Genomic DNA, 15,377 nt, shown 5'->3' on the forward strand with positions numbered 1-15,377 from the left:
ACTACGATGAATCTAGATCTCGTACTAAAAATGAAATGGGGAAAAAAGCGGGTCTGATTTTCCCTGTTCTATTTATTATGCCTTGTTCCGTTCCAATAATAGCTGTTATGGAGAACCACCAGACCCAATTATATAAGTAGCTGTAGTATGTCAAAGCCGGTACAAAAGCATCGGAGCTCTACCGATCTGTGCCGCTTGCGGAGATGTGCCCCGTGTCTCTGCAGCAGTTCTCATTTTCCTAAAGGATCTGCCCCCCAGAGTCTCCTCTTTGATCTTCACTGCAGTACTGATTCACATACCAAAGACATACTTCAGTGTTTCCAGAGGAGAATCATGAAATTTGTTCCTGTGTGCTCTTAGTTTTAGTCACCCTGCGAAATCGATTTAGTCAGCCATGAAGCGTGGCAGCCACAGAGGCGCTCGCTCCAAATGGTACTTGCATTCTTTAGCGCAAAAAGGTTCAAAAATAACGAATTAATTGAGACTTAAAACTTTTTTATGGTGGTTTCTCATATTTGCAGTAAGCCCAGAAATATTGCGGGTAGAGGTGAGTGGCTAGGCAGGGAGCCATAGGGAGTGTGGGGAACGAAAGCATTTTGGTGCGAGTTTTGCTTTATTTTGTCTGCATATAAAACATTCTTTAGTAAGTTGTCCTTGTTAATCTATCCCGCAGAAGTTTGTTTGGAGGACCTCTGATGCTAAGGGAGGCTGTGCCTGAAATATTTGCTCTATTAAGCTGAGGGGAAAAGTTGTCATGTTTTATAGCTGGTAGCTTAGAAAAAAATAATTCTGGACTCTTGCAGTTAAGCAAGTTTGTGTGCATTTGATTGATATAGGGCACGGGCCTGGGGCTGGAAGCAGCAGCTGCCACAGCCTTATTTATCGTGAGTGAAAACATTCAAGCGGGCGTCTGCAGTCCTACTGCTACCAAGTGTTTATGACCTTTCAAATATCTTCTGTTTGAGACAGAAGCGGTTTTGGGCAAGCAGGATGTATTTCATTACAAGTCATTATAAAATATTCAGTAAAGTATGAGCTTATGTCCAATTGTGAAAAATTTTATTTGGAAGCCTCGTTACAAATTCCTTCGACTGCTCTGATATTTTATATGTCATGCAATAGCCTACTGGGAAGTGTGTCTATCTGCTGTGGCGTATAACAAATACTCACATTGTTTATCGTTTGGGTCCGGGAGTGCATGGCTGTATTTGTGGGAAACACTTCAAAAATCTCATGTATTGGACAACTGTTTTAGAGACCTGACAAAGGCATCTTTGTTGTGATAAAAATACAAAGCGCCCTAACAAAATGTTGTAGTAGCGGTATTGAATTATACTTAGTTAACAAGCAGAAGTGGCAACTCTCGACTCTGCAAGGCTTCATTTCTCACAGCTCGGCTTTTCTTTTCCTTTCTTAGAAATAATTTGAGAATAAATATTGTTGTGAAAGTGCAGCGAATCTACTCACGCTCCTCAAGATCCCAGCTGGGATCGGGGCACGGAAAGCAAGCAGAGCAGGCTGGGATAAACACGGTTCAGCAGTCACGAAGGGCCACAATTCTGCGTTGCACAGTGCCCAGAAGACTTGTACGTGAGCGCCGAAGACGTGCGCCTCATTCAGGCTGGTGCTGTGTGGCAAACCAGATTGCCTAAACTCTGCCTGAGCCGCTCTCTTGGGCCAGATTTCCTTTCTATGAAAGCAGAAGCAGGGCTGGGCACGCATGTGCAACGCACGTGGTGGCTTTCATGTGGACTCTATGGGAAGCGGTTAAAAGGTTCGTCTGAAGAACGTGGAACTCAATGGAATTAAGGAGCTAAGGTACTCCTACCTTAGTTGGCCTGGGAATTAATACGGAATACGTCGGAGCTTATGGTCAGAAACGCGCACAAATTCTCTGTGCAGAAAACTGTATATAGCTGACCCACAGCTGGCTATAGGGACAGCAATTTTAGCAGAAAAGGGATGTGATCATGACATACTTATATATATTGTCAAATAAAAGGGAAAAAATGCCAATTAACTTGCCTTATAGATCCGTATTTACCGTTATCCTGAGTTTGGTCAAAAGCTCTTGACACACCGTGCTCCAAGATATTCAGAGTCTATGAGCATGGAAGTCTTGGGATTTATTTTGGTTTTTCTTACAGCTGAGGAAAAAAACAAAATTAACTGAGGGAAATAGAGTTTTATTCAATGAAAAATAAAGACTAGTTAAGGGATGACCGACATTGTGCTTTTTTAGCTTGAATATTTATTCTTTAGACAATCTCACAAATTATAGTTTTCAATAGCAAGTGTCTGCTTTAGTGCTACTGTGCTCTCTTCTTCATATTTCTATATATTATTGCCTCGTGAGTTGCCCCTCTCAGCATTGAGGAGATAGTTTTTGGTGCACAGTGACACTCAAACATCTGAATCCCCGTTAGCTAGCTAAGCCTTCGCTGCAAGAAGCAAAAGAAAGTGAAGTAGATTTCGTTGTTTGCGGTCCTTTGAAGGTGATGAATTTGTAGAGGAGCTTCCGTTGGCCATCTCTTTAGGGTCTCTCTCTACGTAGTATTTACTTTCCTTATCCAGTTGTTTCCCATTTCTACTGTGTCTTGGCCGCAGTGGGTTGGGCAAGAATTTCCTGCGATTCCATGCTGTGGGCTGGCCTGGCGCTAATGGACAAGAAGCGCCGGTCTGTACTTGCCTGTGCTAAGCCTTCATTTATAAAGCGCGTACCACTGTATGACAATTAAAAAGGACAGTGGAGGAATAACGTTGTTCTGTATTTCTACCAGTGTGATTTGCAAAATACGAGGCATGTTTTGGTTAGTATGAAATTCAACTCTGGATTGAATTTTCTGGTTTTTTACTGTTGTACATAAACTGATCCATTTGATCAAAAAAAAAAAGGAAAAAAAAAACCTTAAATGTTTCAGTGTAAACTATGGCAAAGTCTGAAAGTCTCTTTTCTGAGGCAGTACTGAGACACCAAATGGTTTATGTATTGCAGATTAGCACGAGAAAAGCTGATGGAAATCTTTGAACGTGAACTAAAATGGAAAGGGATCCCCCCTCCGTAACCGGTGCGAGGGCTTATTCGTTTCACGTTAGTTAATGCAGTCCACAGAGAGAGATCTTAATTTTCCCTTTCAGTGTGGCTCTTCTTGCCCACTTCTGTGGTCGTTCAGCAGCCCGTCCTTGACACAGTATTCAGCACTTTGTTTAACATCATTCATCATCTTTAACCACCCCCCACGCAGATGCTTTTTTAGGACTTGAGTCGGTATGGGAAGTAGTGGTGCTTTTGAATTGGGAAAGAGGTATAATTGCTTCTGTTACGATTTCTGAACCAAGTCTAAATGTCCAAGAACTCCAAAGATTAAATAGACAAAAATGGACAAAATAGACAAAAAAGGGACCAAGCCTGTTCCTAAGGAACAGATATATAACTGTTTATCTGTCTATCCCGTTTTCACATGGATGATGAAGTGTATTAGAACTACTGCATTAAGATGTAACACGCAGCGTGAAAACACACTGGGCGTTAGAGACTCTCCTTCTGTCCGTGTGTCCATCCCTCCCTGCAGGCATACGGCCGTGACCTGTGCAGAGAGTTAGGGCGTTAGAGACTGTCCGTGTGTCCATCCCTCCCCGCAGGCATACGGCCGTGACCTGTGCAGAGAGGTAACTCTGCCCGTGTTCACGCTTCTGGTGGTCAGTGCTCGTGGCTGAGCCGTGCCGAACCGGTCCTGCCTCTTCCTGGAGTGCAGTACCACATTCTAAACGGTACAAACCAAGAAAAGTCAAGTTGTTACCAGTTTATTTGCCAGCCTCCGTTACACCAGGAGCATATGAAAAGGTAGAGGCCTTTACAAAGGTAAAAGCTCTGTCAGAAGCGAGTGTTTCTTGCCGAGTCTCTCGAAGGAGAGCTGAGCGGCGCGGCTCAGCGCCCAGGGGCGTCGGTAGGCAGGCGGCGTGGGAAGTCCTCTGCACCTCTAAAAGGCTGCTCCTCCTCAGTGCTACGCGGGACTAGCGACGTTATCTTTTATAGTGCACATGACTAAGTTTGGAGACCTACTTCAGGGATTGCTGTCTGGACTCTAAGAGGCATTTCTAGAACATAACTCACGTTGCCCTTAGCGAGATGTTTAAAATAGCTCAAAGGAATCGTGCTATGAGTTTCCTGTCTCCCCTCTTGCTATACAAGGAGCGCAGACGGCTCTCTGCAAAGCCCCTGTTCTGCACATCTGCAGGTAGAGGTGATGAATTCCATCCCTTGAGTCTTCTTAGGTTTTCTGCTGAGGATACAACCAATTCCTCTGCTCTCTTCTCTTCTCTCCTCAACAAACCTACCTCTAGGTCGCACTGACCACAACATCTCCCTTACCACAAGAGACTCTGCCTGGAGATGACCGTGTTTCTCATCCTTTTCTGTTGAGGGATCTGCCATATATTACAGCCCACTTCAGGTATTTCCCTCATGTGGAAAGAAAAAATCCACCACTGCCTCACCACTACCTTTTTTTTTTTTCTTTTCTTATTCCCCTCCAGAAATCACTTGGCCCCTTCTTAATTAGCCTTCCCATCTGTTCTCAGAGATCTTCCTCTCCTGGCAGGGCGGGCAATGGCGTTGAAACACGTGCAGAGCAGAAGCCAGTTTTACAAGGAGGAGAGTACCAAGGAGCAGACTGATTTTTGGACTTCTTTTTTCCCCGTATGAGTGGGGGACAAATCGCACATTGCAAGTAGAGTAAATTAGCTCACAGCATCAGGAACTCCACATGTAATTTTTCGTCAAGGTTTCAGAGAGTTGAGAATTGGCAGTGCTGTCTTTACCCTGTCCCTGCACATTCTCAGAGTACCCTGGGAAGCAATTCTGGATTTTATTGGACTTCACTGTTAGGCGTCTTTCTCCCCGAAAGCTGTATCTTCTGGTATTTCTCTGTAAAGAAACAAGAACAAAAGTTTGAGCAGAAGAGCTGGAAATAACATCAGTCTTTTTAATAGCAGTAATAAACTATTTGCTCCCGCATGGAAAAACTGCATGCTGAGTTGCAGTACACAGTGAACTCTTTAAAGCTGAGTTTCTGTGGCCCTCAATTTCTAATGGAAATGCTGACACAGTCTTGACAATGAAGGTGCCAGCCAGAGCAGCGCTGGTACAGATCTAGCTGCAGAAAATTCCCATAATAAACCAGATACAGAGTCTTGATTGCTTTTCGTGCTGTTTAGCTCTTTTCTTACTTGAGAAAAGCTGTCGAGTCATGAAGAATTTAGGAATGTGCATGTTTCATGGCTGTTCTAGTTCAGAAAACTATTCTAGATCCAAATCTATCCCGTTTACTTAGTTCCCAGATTAAATCTCATTGTAAAATATACTACTGCATACATTCGTCTAAAATCTGGTGCTTTTATCTGATTTTTCATCTAGCAGGATGGCATTGGCGGCCTCTAAAAGTCAGAAATTTTGTACAGAAAAATATGTGAATAAAATCACCAGTACCGCCACGTGGGTTTCTGTCTCCAGAAAGAATGAATAAATAAAAAGGAAACCCTTCATCTTTGCTCCAGTTAAATCGCCTGATCTTGCAAACCTAGCAAAAGGCTGGGCTGTGTCTTATATCTGTGGGAAAAGCTCGTTCTAGAGCTGCAGGCCCAGGCGCTATCGTTGCCAAAGCAGCGTTCCGGTTTCCAGGTCTGTCCTGTGCTGACTGCTCCAGCCGCGGGGGCCGGGGTACAGCGTGCTGGAAGGGAAAGCCGGACGAAAAACTTCCTTCTGGCGAGATGAGTCGTGCAAATAAAACACGTACGGCGCTATATGCTGTGGTGGGAATTGGGGGGTTTTCGGTTGGTTTGGTGGAATGCTTCGTCTTCCCTTTCCCCCTGGGTTGGCAGGCACGGCCTCCCGGGTGACCAGCGTTCCGGGCTCTGCGGGAGCTGTTCTAGGAAAGAACAAGGGAATATACACTTTGTGGTAAGGTGGGATTTTCTATGACCTGACTGGCTTTCTTTTCAGTTACTTGTTGAAGTTTTATATTCTTAAGCCTTTTATGTAAAGAGTTTGGGTTTGGTTTTGTTTTTTTTTTTTTTAATGGCAAAGAATAATGCGTAATCATTGTTTATAGTAAGGCAACAGGAGCCTACTAATCCAGCATTAACTTTAGCATTCAATAGCTTGCCGGACACACACAAGCATAAAACACTGGAATGCGGTATTTTAAATGCTTTTATTCTCGAAAGCCAGCTACTTTAAAATTCAAAAGGAAGGTATTCATCAAACAGTGAAAATCCTTTCAAACAAGATCTTAGAGGCTGATAATAATCCTTCTTGAGAAAGTTATAGCCTAAAGTTTTACTTCAAGTGAGGGTCTAAAACAGTTTACGCAATTTTAAAAAAAAAAAAATTCTGCTTTTAAAATTATTGTTACTTTGCATCCTGTAAATAAAACCCACAGCATATCACGATGTGGGAACAGCGTTATTATTTGAGGGATTATGTTAAATCACAATTACATAAAATATTTTCATGTTGCTAACTAAAACTTAAAGCATTCTTATCAAAGCTAAGAATAATATCCATTACGTTTTGCATGTGTCATCCTGGGTAGTGAAAAAACTCCTCTAATTTAAGTTTTGTGCATTTCATCAGTAAAAAGTTTTTCTTTTCGTACTTAGTGTGGTAAAGACTTTAAATTTCAAATGTGCTAACCTGTTAGTTATTTGAAATCTGCTTCGAGCATGGGTTTATATTTGCAGAATCGTATTGCCCCAAGGCATTTGTTTGCTTCAAATTCTGTGAAAGTGGAACTCCGCTTTATTGTTGAAAAATTGAGCAGAATCTCCATCGAGTCACACACCCGGAGCCTTGCGCGCTCTCTCCAAAGGTTTGAAAGCGGAGGCTGCTGTAGTTGCTGTATTACTAACGCTTCCTTATTTTTAGAAACTCTCTCGGGGAATGCTTGCCAGCACACTGCATTATTATAAACACCAGTGAACTATACTTGCTGGGGGATGATTGCGGTGCGGCCGGGGCCGCAGCCTGCGGTTATGGAGCGGTATGTTTGCTCACAGGCAGCTTTCCAGAGCTCAGTAATCCGTAACAGGGGTTTCTAGCCCTGCACGGCTTCACTAAGGTTTCTTGTAATATTTGACATTTTAAGGTATGGGATTGCAAGAGAGACTCTGGGAGGCGTGCTAATGGCGCTACTCTGAAGGATTTTATTTATTTATATAGTTTACAGTACTTGTGACATTATCAGCTTTCCCAGTTCACTTCCAGTCTCGCGAACGCCGTTTCTGGTGTGGGAGTGCTCTGCGGTGTGGTGACTGGCACGGGGCCGGCGGTGGGTGACTCAGAGGAACAGGCTTCTGCTCCCTGCGGGCTGACATCAACCCCACCAAGTATAAAGGAGAAACCCCCTGGGCCAAAAAGAGGGGTGGGAATGGCTTCCTGTGAAGAACTGGTCATAACCGCTGTAAACCGAAACGTTTGGTGAAGACAGCAAAGGGGGCTGTGCCTCATCTTCTAGGAGGTCCAACTCACTTCTGTTTCGCACACGTGTGTTGAAGATTCAGGCATCGTTAGAAGACTTAATGGTTTGTATGATTGGAAGGTGCGTGGCTAAGTCTTGACCGGTCTGAAGATGTTAGGAATTCTCTTGTTGACTTCATCATGATTGAAGCTGCGCTCGTGAACTTCCTTTTACGATTCTGTTCTTACGTTTAGCCATAGCAGTTCCAAAGGCTTCGGCTTAATAGCTCTTCCAAGGGAAACAGAAGCTGCTTAGACTGGCTACTCGTCTTCACCATAGGTATGGTCCGTACTTAAATGTTGCTCTATGTGTAAACGCGTATCTGCTAGTGTGTGCCACAAAATCCCAAACCGTACTTACAATGCAGCAATTCCAGCCAAAGTCCTGTGGGAGGTACAGCAGCGAACAAATAATCCTTCCGGACAGGATAAGGGGAGGCAGAGAGGGGAGAGGGACTGTCTGGGACAGGTACGAGCTTCGCTGAAACAATGCACCTTCAAACACAGTGTTACCTGGTGGCCACTAGGAAAGCTCGCCCGTCAGCACCCCTACACGGCAGAAGTTATTTGCTCAGCGACAGGTCTGTAGGGCTCAATTTACTGTGTATTTCAGCCTGTTCTCTATTGACAGATGAGCACGCAGAAATTTTTAACATCTTCAAAAGTGGTAGCAGGTCCTCCAGTCCTCAGGATTATGCCTGTCAACTTCTGCAGCTATCAGTCTTTCTGAGGCGTTGAGAAGAATTTTAAATTCTCGTGTATTTTAAGGTAAAAAAATATTTTGGTTTGTTCCTGTATTGGCAACCTACTGCAGACTGTCTACTTTGTCTCCTACTCTGGGTAAAGCGTTACCATTCGGCTCTGGGGGGGGGGGGGGGGAAAGGAGAAAAACCAAAACCCCTCTGAACTGTAAATTGAGCTTTCTCTGAACATACTTCTCTGTGGGAAAGATGCAGTAAATGAATGCTACTGAAAGAAGGAAATGTGCTGAAGACGGCTGTTCATCTAAAAGGACAATCTGTCCTCTCAATAAGAGGTTGTCTCTATTTGCATAGCAACCCTCGGGGAGAAAAACTGTTTTGAAGGAGACATGCAAATCTCTGCATTTTCCTGGTGTTACTCGGGCTGATATGCCTTTGGAAAGGCAGACTTTGCTGTCTCTTTGACAGTGAGGTATTAACGTACTTAATACTTGCTTGTTTAGTTGATTTGCATTTAGAAATATGTTGCAGATTTTCTCCTGGTTCTGGGATGAGCGGTACTGTGGCTTTATGGTTCAGTAAGCACCGCAAAGAGGGACGTTTCATTTGAAGGCTAATCTTCTGATTCTGAATTTTAGAAAACGGATCTGATGCCAACTGTGTGACTACTTTAATCTCCTAATGTGCGGCCGCTAAATAGTCATTCTCTCCGTGTTTCTGGCGGCGCTGCCCTTTTTGCTCTCCAGTCAGCTGTGTGCAGTCACGTGGACAGCACTAAAAAAGAACGAGTAAAATGAGGAATATTAGGAATTATAACGGAAGTAGTTTAAAACGTAATTGATTCTCAGTTTGGATGTAATCCAGAGCCTAAATATACTTTTGAGAGTCAATTCTGGGCATAAAAATTTCATGCTGAATTAAATAATATTTCCATTTGGAAAGGCTCGCCGTTCGTTTGAAGCGAGGCTGTATACTAGCTACGTCAGCACGAAATGCAAAAAAAGCTGCTACAATTTGGTGCTTAAAGCCAAAACCAAAGGGGGTTTCAGAAATCAGTTAATTTGTGGTGATATTATTTGAGATCTATTACATGTTCAATTTACTCTGTCAAAATATCTGATCTTAACAGAGCAAGTGAAAGGGAGTTGTTGTTGTTTTGCATCTGTGGGCTTTGTGGGTTCGGAGATGCTAGCCAAGTACGGGAACGCCTCACGGAGACGCTAGCCGAGTACGGGAACGGTAGCCTTTTAGATGTGGGAAACTGCTCTTAAGAGATTTCTCTTCGTTTGACATCACCGTTTTTTAGTATCTTTTTCACCTTGCAACATCCGCCCTATGGCAAATGCCTTAAGTGAAAGCAAACTTTATCTGCTTCAAATGTACTGAGAGATCTGAAAATGCAACTGTGTGTTACTGTTGCCATCCCCACAGTAAGCCGCGGGGTGGTTTTACCTTCGGGAATTGGCTACTTTGTGCTGGTTTTTTGCTATTTAGTCTGCTGTTAACTTAGGAGCAATAAAAAAGGGGTGGAGAAGGGTTTCAGCAGAGAATGTGGTTGCTCTCCTGTATATGGAGTTGTGAATACTGTGAATTTGATACAGTTAACTAACTGCCCAACTTTGTAGAGTGTATCTGTATGTTAAAGAGTCAAACATTTTCCCATTAAATAGGTGCAACTTTAGCCCACAGTAGGGCCTGACCTCTTTGAAATTTGTCAACCCTGCCTAATTTTTCCTGCTACCAAAACCTGGCTGTTATTACAATACACATCTAATTTGTTCCTTATTTGGAGGTACGGAGTATGCCCTTCCCTGCGGTAGCTGCTGTACCGCAAAGGCAGGAGGAGGCGGGTGGACTCGCCGGCTGTGGGGGTGCGCGGAGGAGCGGGCCTGTAAGGTGCTGGGCGGGAGAACCTCTGAACCTCTGCTTTTTGTTGTAATCGCGTTTTAAAGATATAAACATCAACTCAGTGTGCAGAATTTCAGGACGCAAACAGCATGGACTGGTAGCTGATTTTTAAAAAAAGCGCACAAAGTGAAACAGACTTTTCAAGGTTTGCTCCTGGGTTCTTTATTTTTCACCCTGAGAGAGTATATTACCAGTTACCCTGCTGGTTTTTTCTTTTCTTAGTGCCTGACAGCTGAATGAATAATTGCCCACCATAAAGACCGTGCAAGTAAATATTAATGACCGATCTACATGAACTAGTAACTACCCTTTTCTTGAAGAATTAATTAAACAAAAATTCACATTATTTTAAGTAGAATTTTCATAACTTCCTAAATTCCATCAGAAGCAAGTTATATTAGAGGAAAATGTCATTGACCGAATGAAATAGTTAAAATTGGTATGGTTTTGGTTTCCTGTCGTAAGGGGTGAGCTAGGGTAAGAATATAGATTGTTTGGAGGGGGGGTTGTATCAGCGGGTGAACTCTCCGGGGTCACTTCTGGGGAAATGCCTACTAAAAGCATAATTCGTCAAACAATCCAAAGTATAAACTAAGACACTGCATTCTTCCTCTCCCCAAAATAGAATCCCAGTTGGTGAGGGGCTTCTGCACAAGTTCTTGCCGTGAAGCGTGGGTGGGCATGTCTGTCTCCGAACTGGAAATGTGAAAGACCAGTACAGCAACGTAATGTTGGCTGTCCTTTCTGTCAGGGACAAATGTGGTATTTCTAACCTTTAAAATTTAGCAGGTCTCAAGGTTCTTTGTCTCAGCAAGAAAAAAAAGCAGTTGAACACATGTTAGTGTAAATGATCATTCATTTAAAGAAATTGGGAAGACTGCCTTAGTTAACTGTCCGCTAATCAGCGTTTTGGTCATCCCAACATAAAGTAGTTTTCTGTTTCTCTCTAGTCAGTCCGTAGCCGTTCTAATAAATGACAGGTATGATGCATTCTGGTGTCAGATAAACTCGGCATTTACAATTCTACAATGTATTTTGGTTTTTTTCCTTAACATTAGGAAAATCATTAAAGCAAAAATATTACATTGCCAAGTCTAATGCCTTCTTGACCATAAGTGCTACTCGGATCAGATGGTTGAAAGAACGTACTTAGTACCTCTGGAAAGTTTAGTCTGAATAAATGTCAGCGTGCTTTCTCTGATACCGTTACTGCTATCTCGTTTCTCTGCCTCCTCATACTTTCACCACTTTTTTTTCTTTGTCGCCGCTCTCTTTTGTTTAGCCTCAGCCTACAATTCTTCCGTCAGCCACATGCCTGAAGTACTGCATCACGGTCCAAGATAAACATGTTGATGGGTCCTAATGTAATAGAACTGAAGGCTTGGAGAAGGTGCTTAATGCGACTTCTGCTGCCTTTCAGCCCTGGCAATTTATAGGACACTCGCACATCGTTTAGGAGGAAAGGAATTTTCAGAGTACTGCTGGGGCTCTAGCGTGTAATTTTGAAACAAAAACCTTTTTCTAGGATGTTGCTTCAAGATGCACCTTCAGCTCCTCCAGACTGCGAGAATTCCGCTTTGTGCTGCAGGAGCTGTAATTCTGGAAGCTGGACGTAACGCCTACGCTCTGGGTGGGAATTGGAGCTTGTATAAATGTTAGTTGTTGTTTGTCTGCCCGGACGGCCAAGTATTTTATTAAGAGTTCACAAGAGGTCGGATAAACATTTAGTGGCTTTCAAAACCTGCCTCTGGTCACTTGAGTAGGCTGTGTTATGTGGTCAGGTTACACTGAATTTCACAGCACTGCGGGGATTACTGGTCTTTCAGCCTGCCTTGAACTGTTCGGAGTGGCTCAGGCCCAAGTGTACGGCATGTTTAAGGAGAGTACGAAATAGCAGAAATTAGGGTGTCTACTGAAGGGGAAAAGGTGGACTTATTTCACCTTGAGTCATGTTTTGTTATATATTAGTGCTACTTTGAAATTAGAACGGTGGTGTACGTATTGAGGAAAACAAATTCAGGAATAGTATTCAGTAATAAGGGAATATTACATCAGTGTAATGATGTGTGTGACGGATGACTAAAAACATGATTATTCTTCAAGAACACTTTTGCACAGTTGAAAGAGTTCTTTGCTGCAGAGTTCTTTGCTTGAAATTTGCTCTTATTTATAGGGAGAAAGCCGGGAAATTTGACCAGAATTTGTGGAGGAAGGGCTGCAGAGAGAAGAATCAGTAGTTTGAAAATTTGCGAAGTACACCATTTTGCTTGCTCACACATGTGGTGGTTTTGGCAGCGTTGGGTTAATGGTTGGACTGGATGATCTTAAAGGTCCCTTCCAACCTAGATGATTCTGTGATTCTACATGTATGCAGAATATGTGTACGTTAAGCCTTACGGAAGTGATGCCTCTCTAATCCCTCTATTTTCTGAGCTCTCTATTAAAACGGCAATTCCATTTTTGACTGATTTTAAGGGAAATAAATTATGACTTCTGGATTTTTTTCAGCTTTGTCTGTGTTCAGTTCCCACAGAAGTCATGGTCTTAACATTTTTCAAGGGCGGCTGCATTCCCGCGGGCTCTAAACCTAGCTGTGATTGCCCCCTGTCAAAGCAGGAGGCAAAAGTTATGGTTTTTTAGGGGAAGGTGAGGTCCATTTTTAACGTTTTTTGCTATCCTGTTGCTAATCTTTCAGCAGGGTTGCAAGAGTTGCATACATTCTGCATCTTGAGCTCTTACACCTTTCGGTTCTCAGTGGCTGCGGTTCTCCAGGATACATTATAAGCACTGGAACAGCTTTAGAGGGAATATCGCCCCCCCAGCACACTAGAGCATTTATACTCATACAGTACTTGGCTTTTCTGAGGGTTATATTTCTTACTTGCTTTCTGCCAAGGAAGCACATACATAGAAAAATTGGTCGTGACAGAGTATGGTGAAATCCAAAAGTCTGAATAAAAGGCTGAACTGCTGTTGCTGAGGAAAAGAAACAGAAAAAGTAGGACATCTCTGAGCAAAAGAAAAAGGTGGAAAAAGGAGATTAGTGAAGAGGAGAAAAGAAGAAATGGTAATAGAGACAATAAAAGCTCCGTGTCATTTGAATGGTTCCTAGTGTCTGCAACACAAGGCAATATTAATGAACAATTTGCCAGCTAGTTAATACTCTTTTTAATCTGCTTAATATCGTACACCATCGCAGAGTAAATTTCCGAAGCCTACCTCCCTTGCTTACCAGTATTAGCAGAAATAGTACCCAGCTACAGTTATGCTTCACTTCAGAAATCCATTCGCTATAGTTTTGTGAATTACTGGTTTTGGAGGTGACCTGTGTGAGAGCAGTGCTTCGTAGTGAATAATTCTGGAAGGAAGTAAAATACATGTTTGCTAACACACAAGGAGTGAGTTTAAATAGAACAGGCACTTCGGTGGGGAAGAAGACAGAATTTGTGTGTTGTGACCACAAGGCCCTGCCTTCACGGCAGGTAACTTTACGCAGCTAGCTGGCTGAGAAATGCGGTTGCTGGAGGCTTTGCTCCCTCATCCGTAGAGGTCTGAGCTGATCTAAGTGTGTGAATGTGACTGAACTGCTCTCTCCGCTGGCGGGGGAGCCGAAGGCGCCTGCCCTTCTGTGTCGCAGCTCCACGTCAGCTAGACTGAAACTTGACCTAGCTTCTCCGTCTTAGGTCTTCGCCAGTCTGCACGTCTGAAAGAAAAAATGCATTTCTCCGACCCTTAATGGGACCACATTGGATCCCACAGTGGTGGGATCCGATGCGTTCCATTTCACTGTATTTCACAAGTTTTTGTGAAATGTCATAATTGTTTAGTCATTTTCTTCACATGGTCGCAACAAAGGTGGTTGATTTTTTTGTCTCACGCTGTGTTGATTTATCATCCTTTTCCTGCAGTATAAAGGTGGAATTTCAAGGTCATACCTCACCTCCATCACGAGGTAGCTGATACAGGTAGCTGTGGGTAGGTTGTGTGTCAGTTCCCAAATACCGTGTGCTGTAGTGTGCTTCTGTGCATCCTCCCCAGGGCCGGCCCTCTCCCGGGCGAGAAGCAATGGTAAATGTGAGTCTGAGCAAATGAAGAATTTTTGGGGCTCTGAAAGTTCCAAGAAGTGCAGTGCAGCGGTTTGTGCTGTGGGGAGGCACCAGCCTCTCTTCCTTGCACCAAGCCTCCTGTTGTGAACCTGCCTTGGTTTTGCTCTCTGACGCTACACGGTTAGCCCCTCATCTACAATTTTTCGACTTTGGAAGATCAGCTTTCTAAGTTCTGTACCTTTTTATGCACAAAAATACAGAATTTGAATAAAATTTGCTCTGTTAGATATGAGGCATAGTGGTTCCTTAGTGAATGCTTCTGTGCGGACTCAAACATATTCACAGTATGAAAAACGCTTTTGCCTCTCTGCCCCGTACCAGTGGCAGTGTATATTTAATTCTGTAAAGACAGCAGGCATACAGCTTTGAGGGCAAAAAGTATTGGGGCGCTCGCTGAAAGTTTTTAGAGCCATTACAAGTATTAATGGAAAGAATAATGGCAGATTTGTAGGATACCTTCCTCAATGTTTGATTCTTCATGTCTTGAAACACCCAACAATTTGAAGCGCAGTTTAGTTTAGTTTTTTTTCCACTGTTCTTGGAGAGTCTTTTAGCATCATGTGCTGAAATCGTTGATACAGATTGGAGAGGTCAGGTTCTGCTATCGTGTCATCGAGCCGATTATTGTGCCCCACCAGCTTACAGTTCTTACTGTTCCTTCTGCATTAGTGGCTGCTGAAAGACGGAGGAACACTTGTCCCATCTTTTTTCAACTATGGAAACTTAGGTAAAAGAAAAAATACAGCTAAGTGTCTCTAACAGGTTAAGCGTATTCCATAATACAGCTGTGGTGGTTCAGCTCCACTCTTGTTGGCAAATACTTCATGCCTTGCCATGAGAAAGGTACCCAGGCATTTCGTTCAGGAATAGAGAAGGGTATAAACAAAACAAAAGCTGCTAGGAGTGACTTCGAATCGGTGCGTAAATAAGGCGGTAAGAACTTACTGGTAAGGTTTCCCTTTTTGCCATATTTTTGTCTTCCATTTTGCAATTACAGATGAGTCTCTCTCATCAAGAGCATACAACTCTCTCAGGATGGTGACTCCCGCCTGGGGATTCCCCATCCTCATTTTAATGAGAAGCCTTAAGCTTATGGCTTCACTTGTGCATTTTAAATTGCCACCAGCGCGATTTCAGCTCTTGGGA

At 43.2% G+C, this 15,377-nt stretch overlaps 1 protein-coding gene across 15 annotated transcripts in view; it reads left to right on the top strand.

Moving 5' to 3' along the window:
• NEDD4L (NEDD4 like E3 ubiquitin protein ligase) overlaps nt 1-15,377 on the top strand; it is a 181,942-nt gene that overhangs the window by 91,799 nt on the left and 74,766 nt on the right. Inside the window, exon 1 of one of the 15 annotated variants that reach the window (XM_082497950.1) lies at nt 8,101-8,284. The exons of the other annotated variants lie outside the window; for them this stretch is intronic. The gene's annotated coding sequence lies outside the window, so the exon portion shown is untranslated. Of the gene's footprint in view, nt 1-8,100; nt 8,285-15,377 lie in introns of those variants that run through there. 15 annotated transcript variants of the gene reach the window in all.

The sequence above is a fragment of the Vanellus vanellus genome (genome assembly GCF_965231255.1).
Source record: "Vanellus vanellus genome assembly, chromosome: Z".
NCBI lineage: Eukaryota > Metazoa > Chordata > Aves > Charadriiformes > Charadriidae > Vanellus > Vanellus vanellus.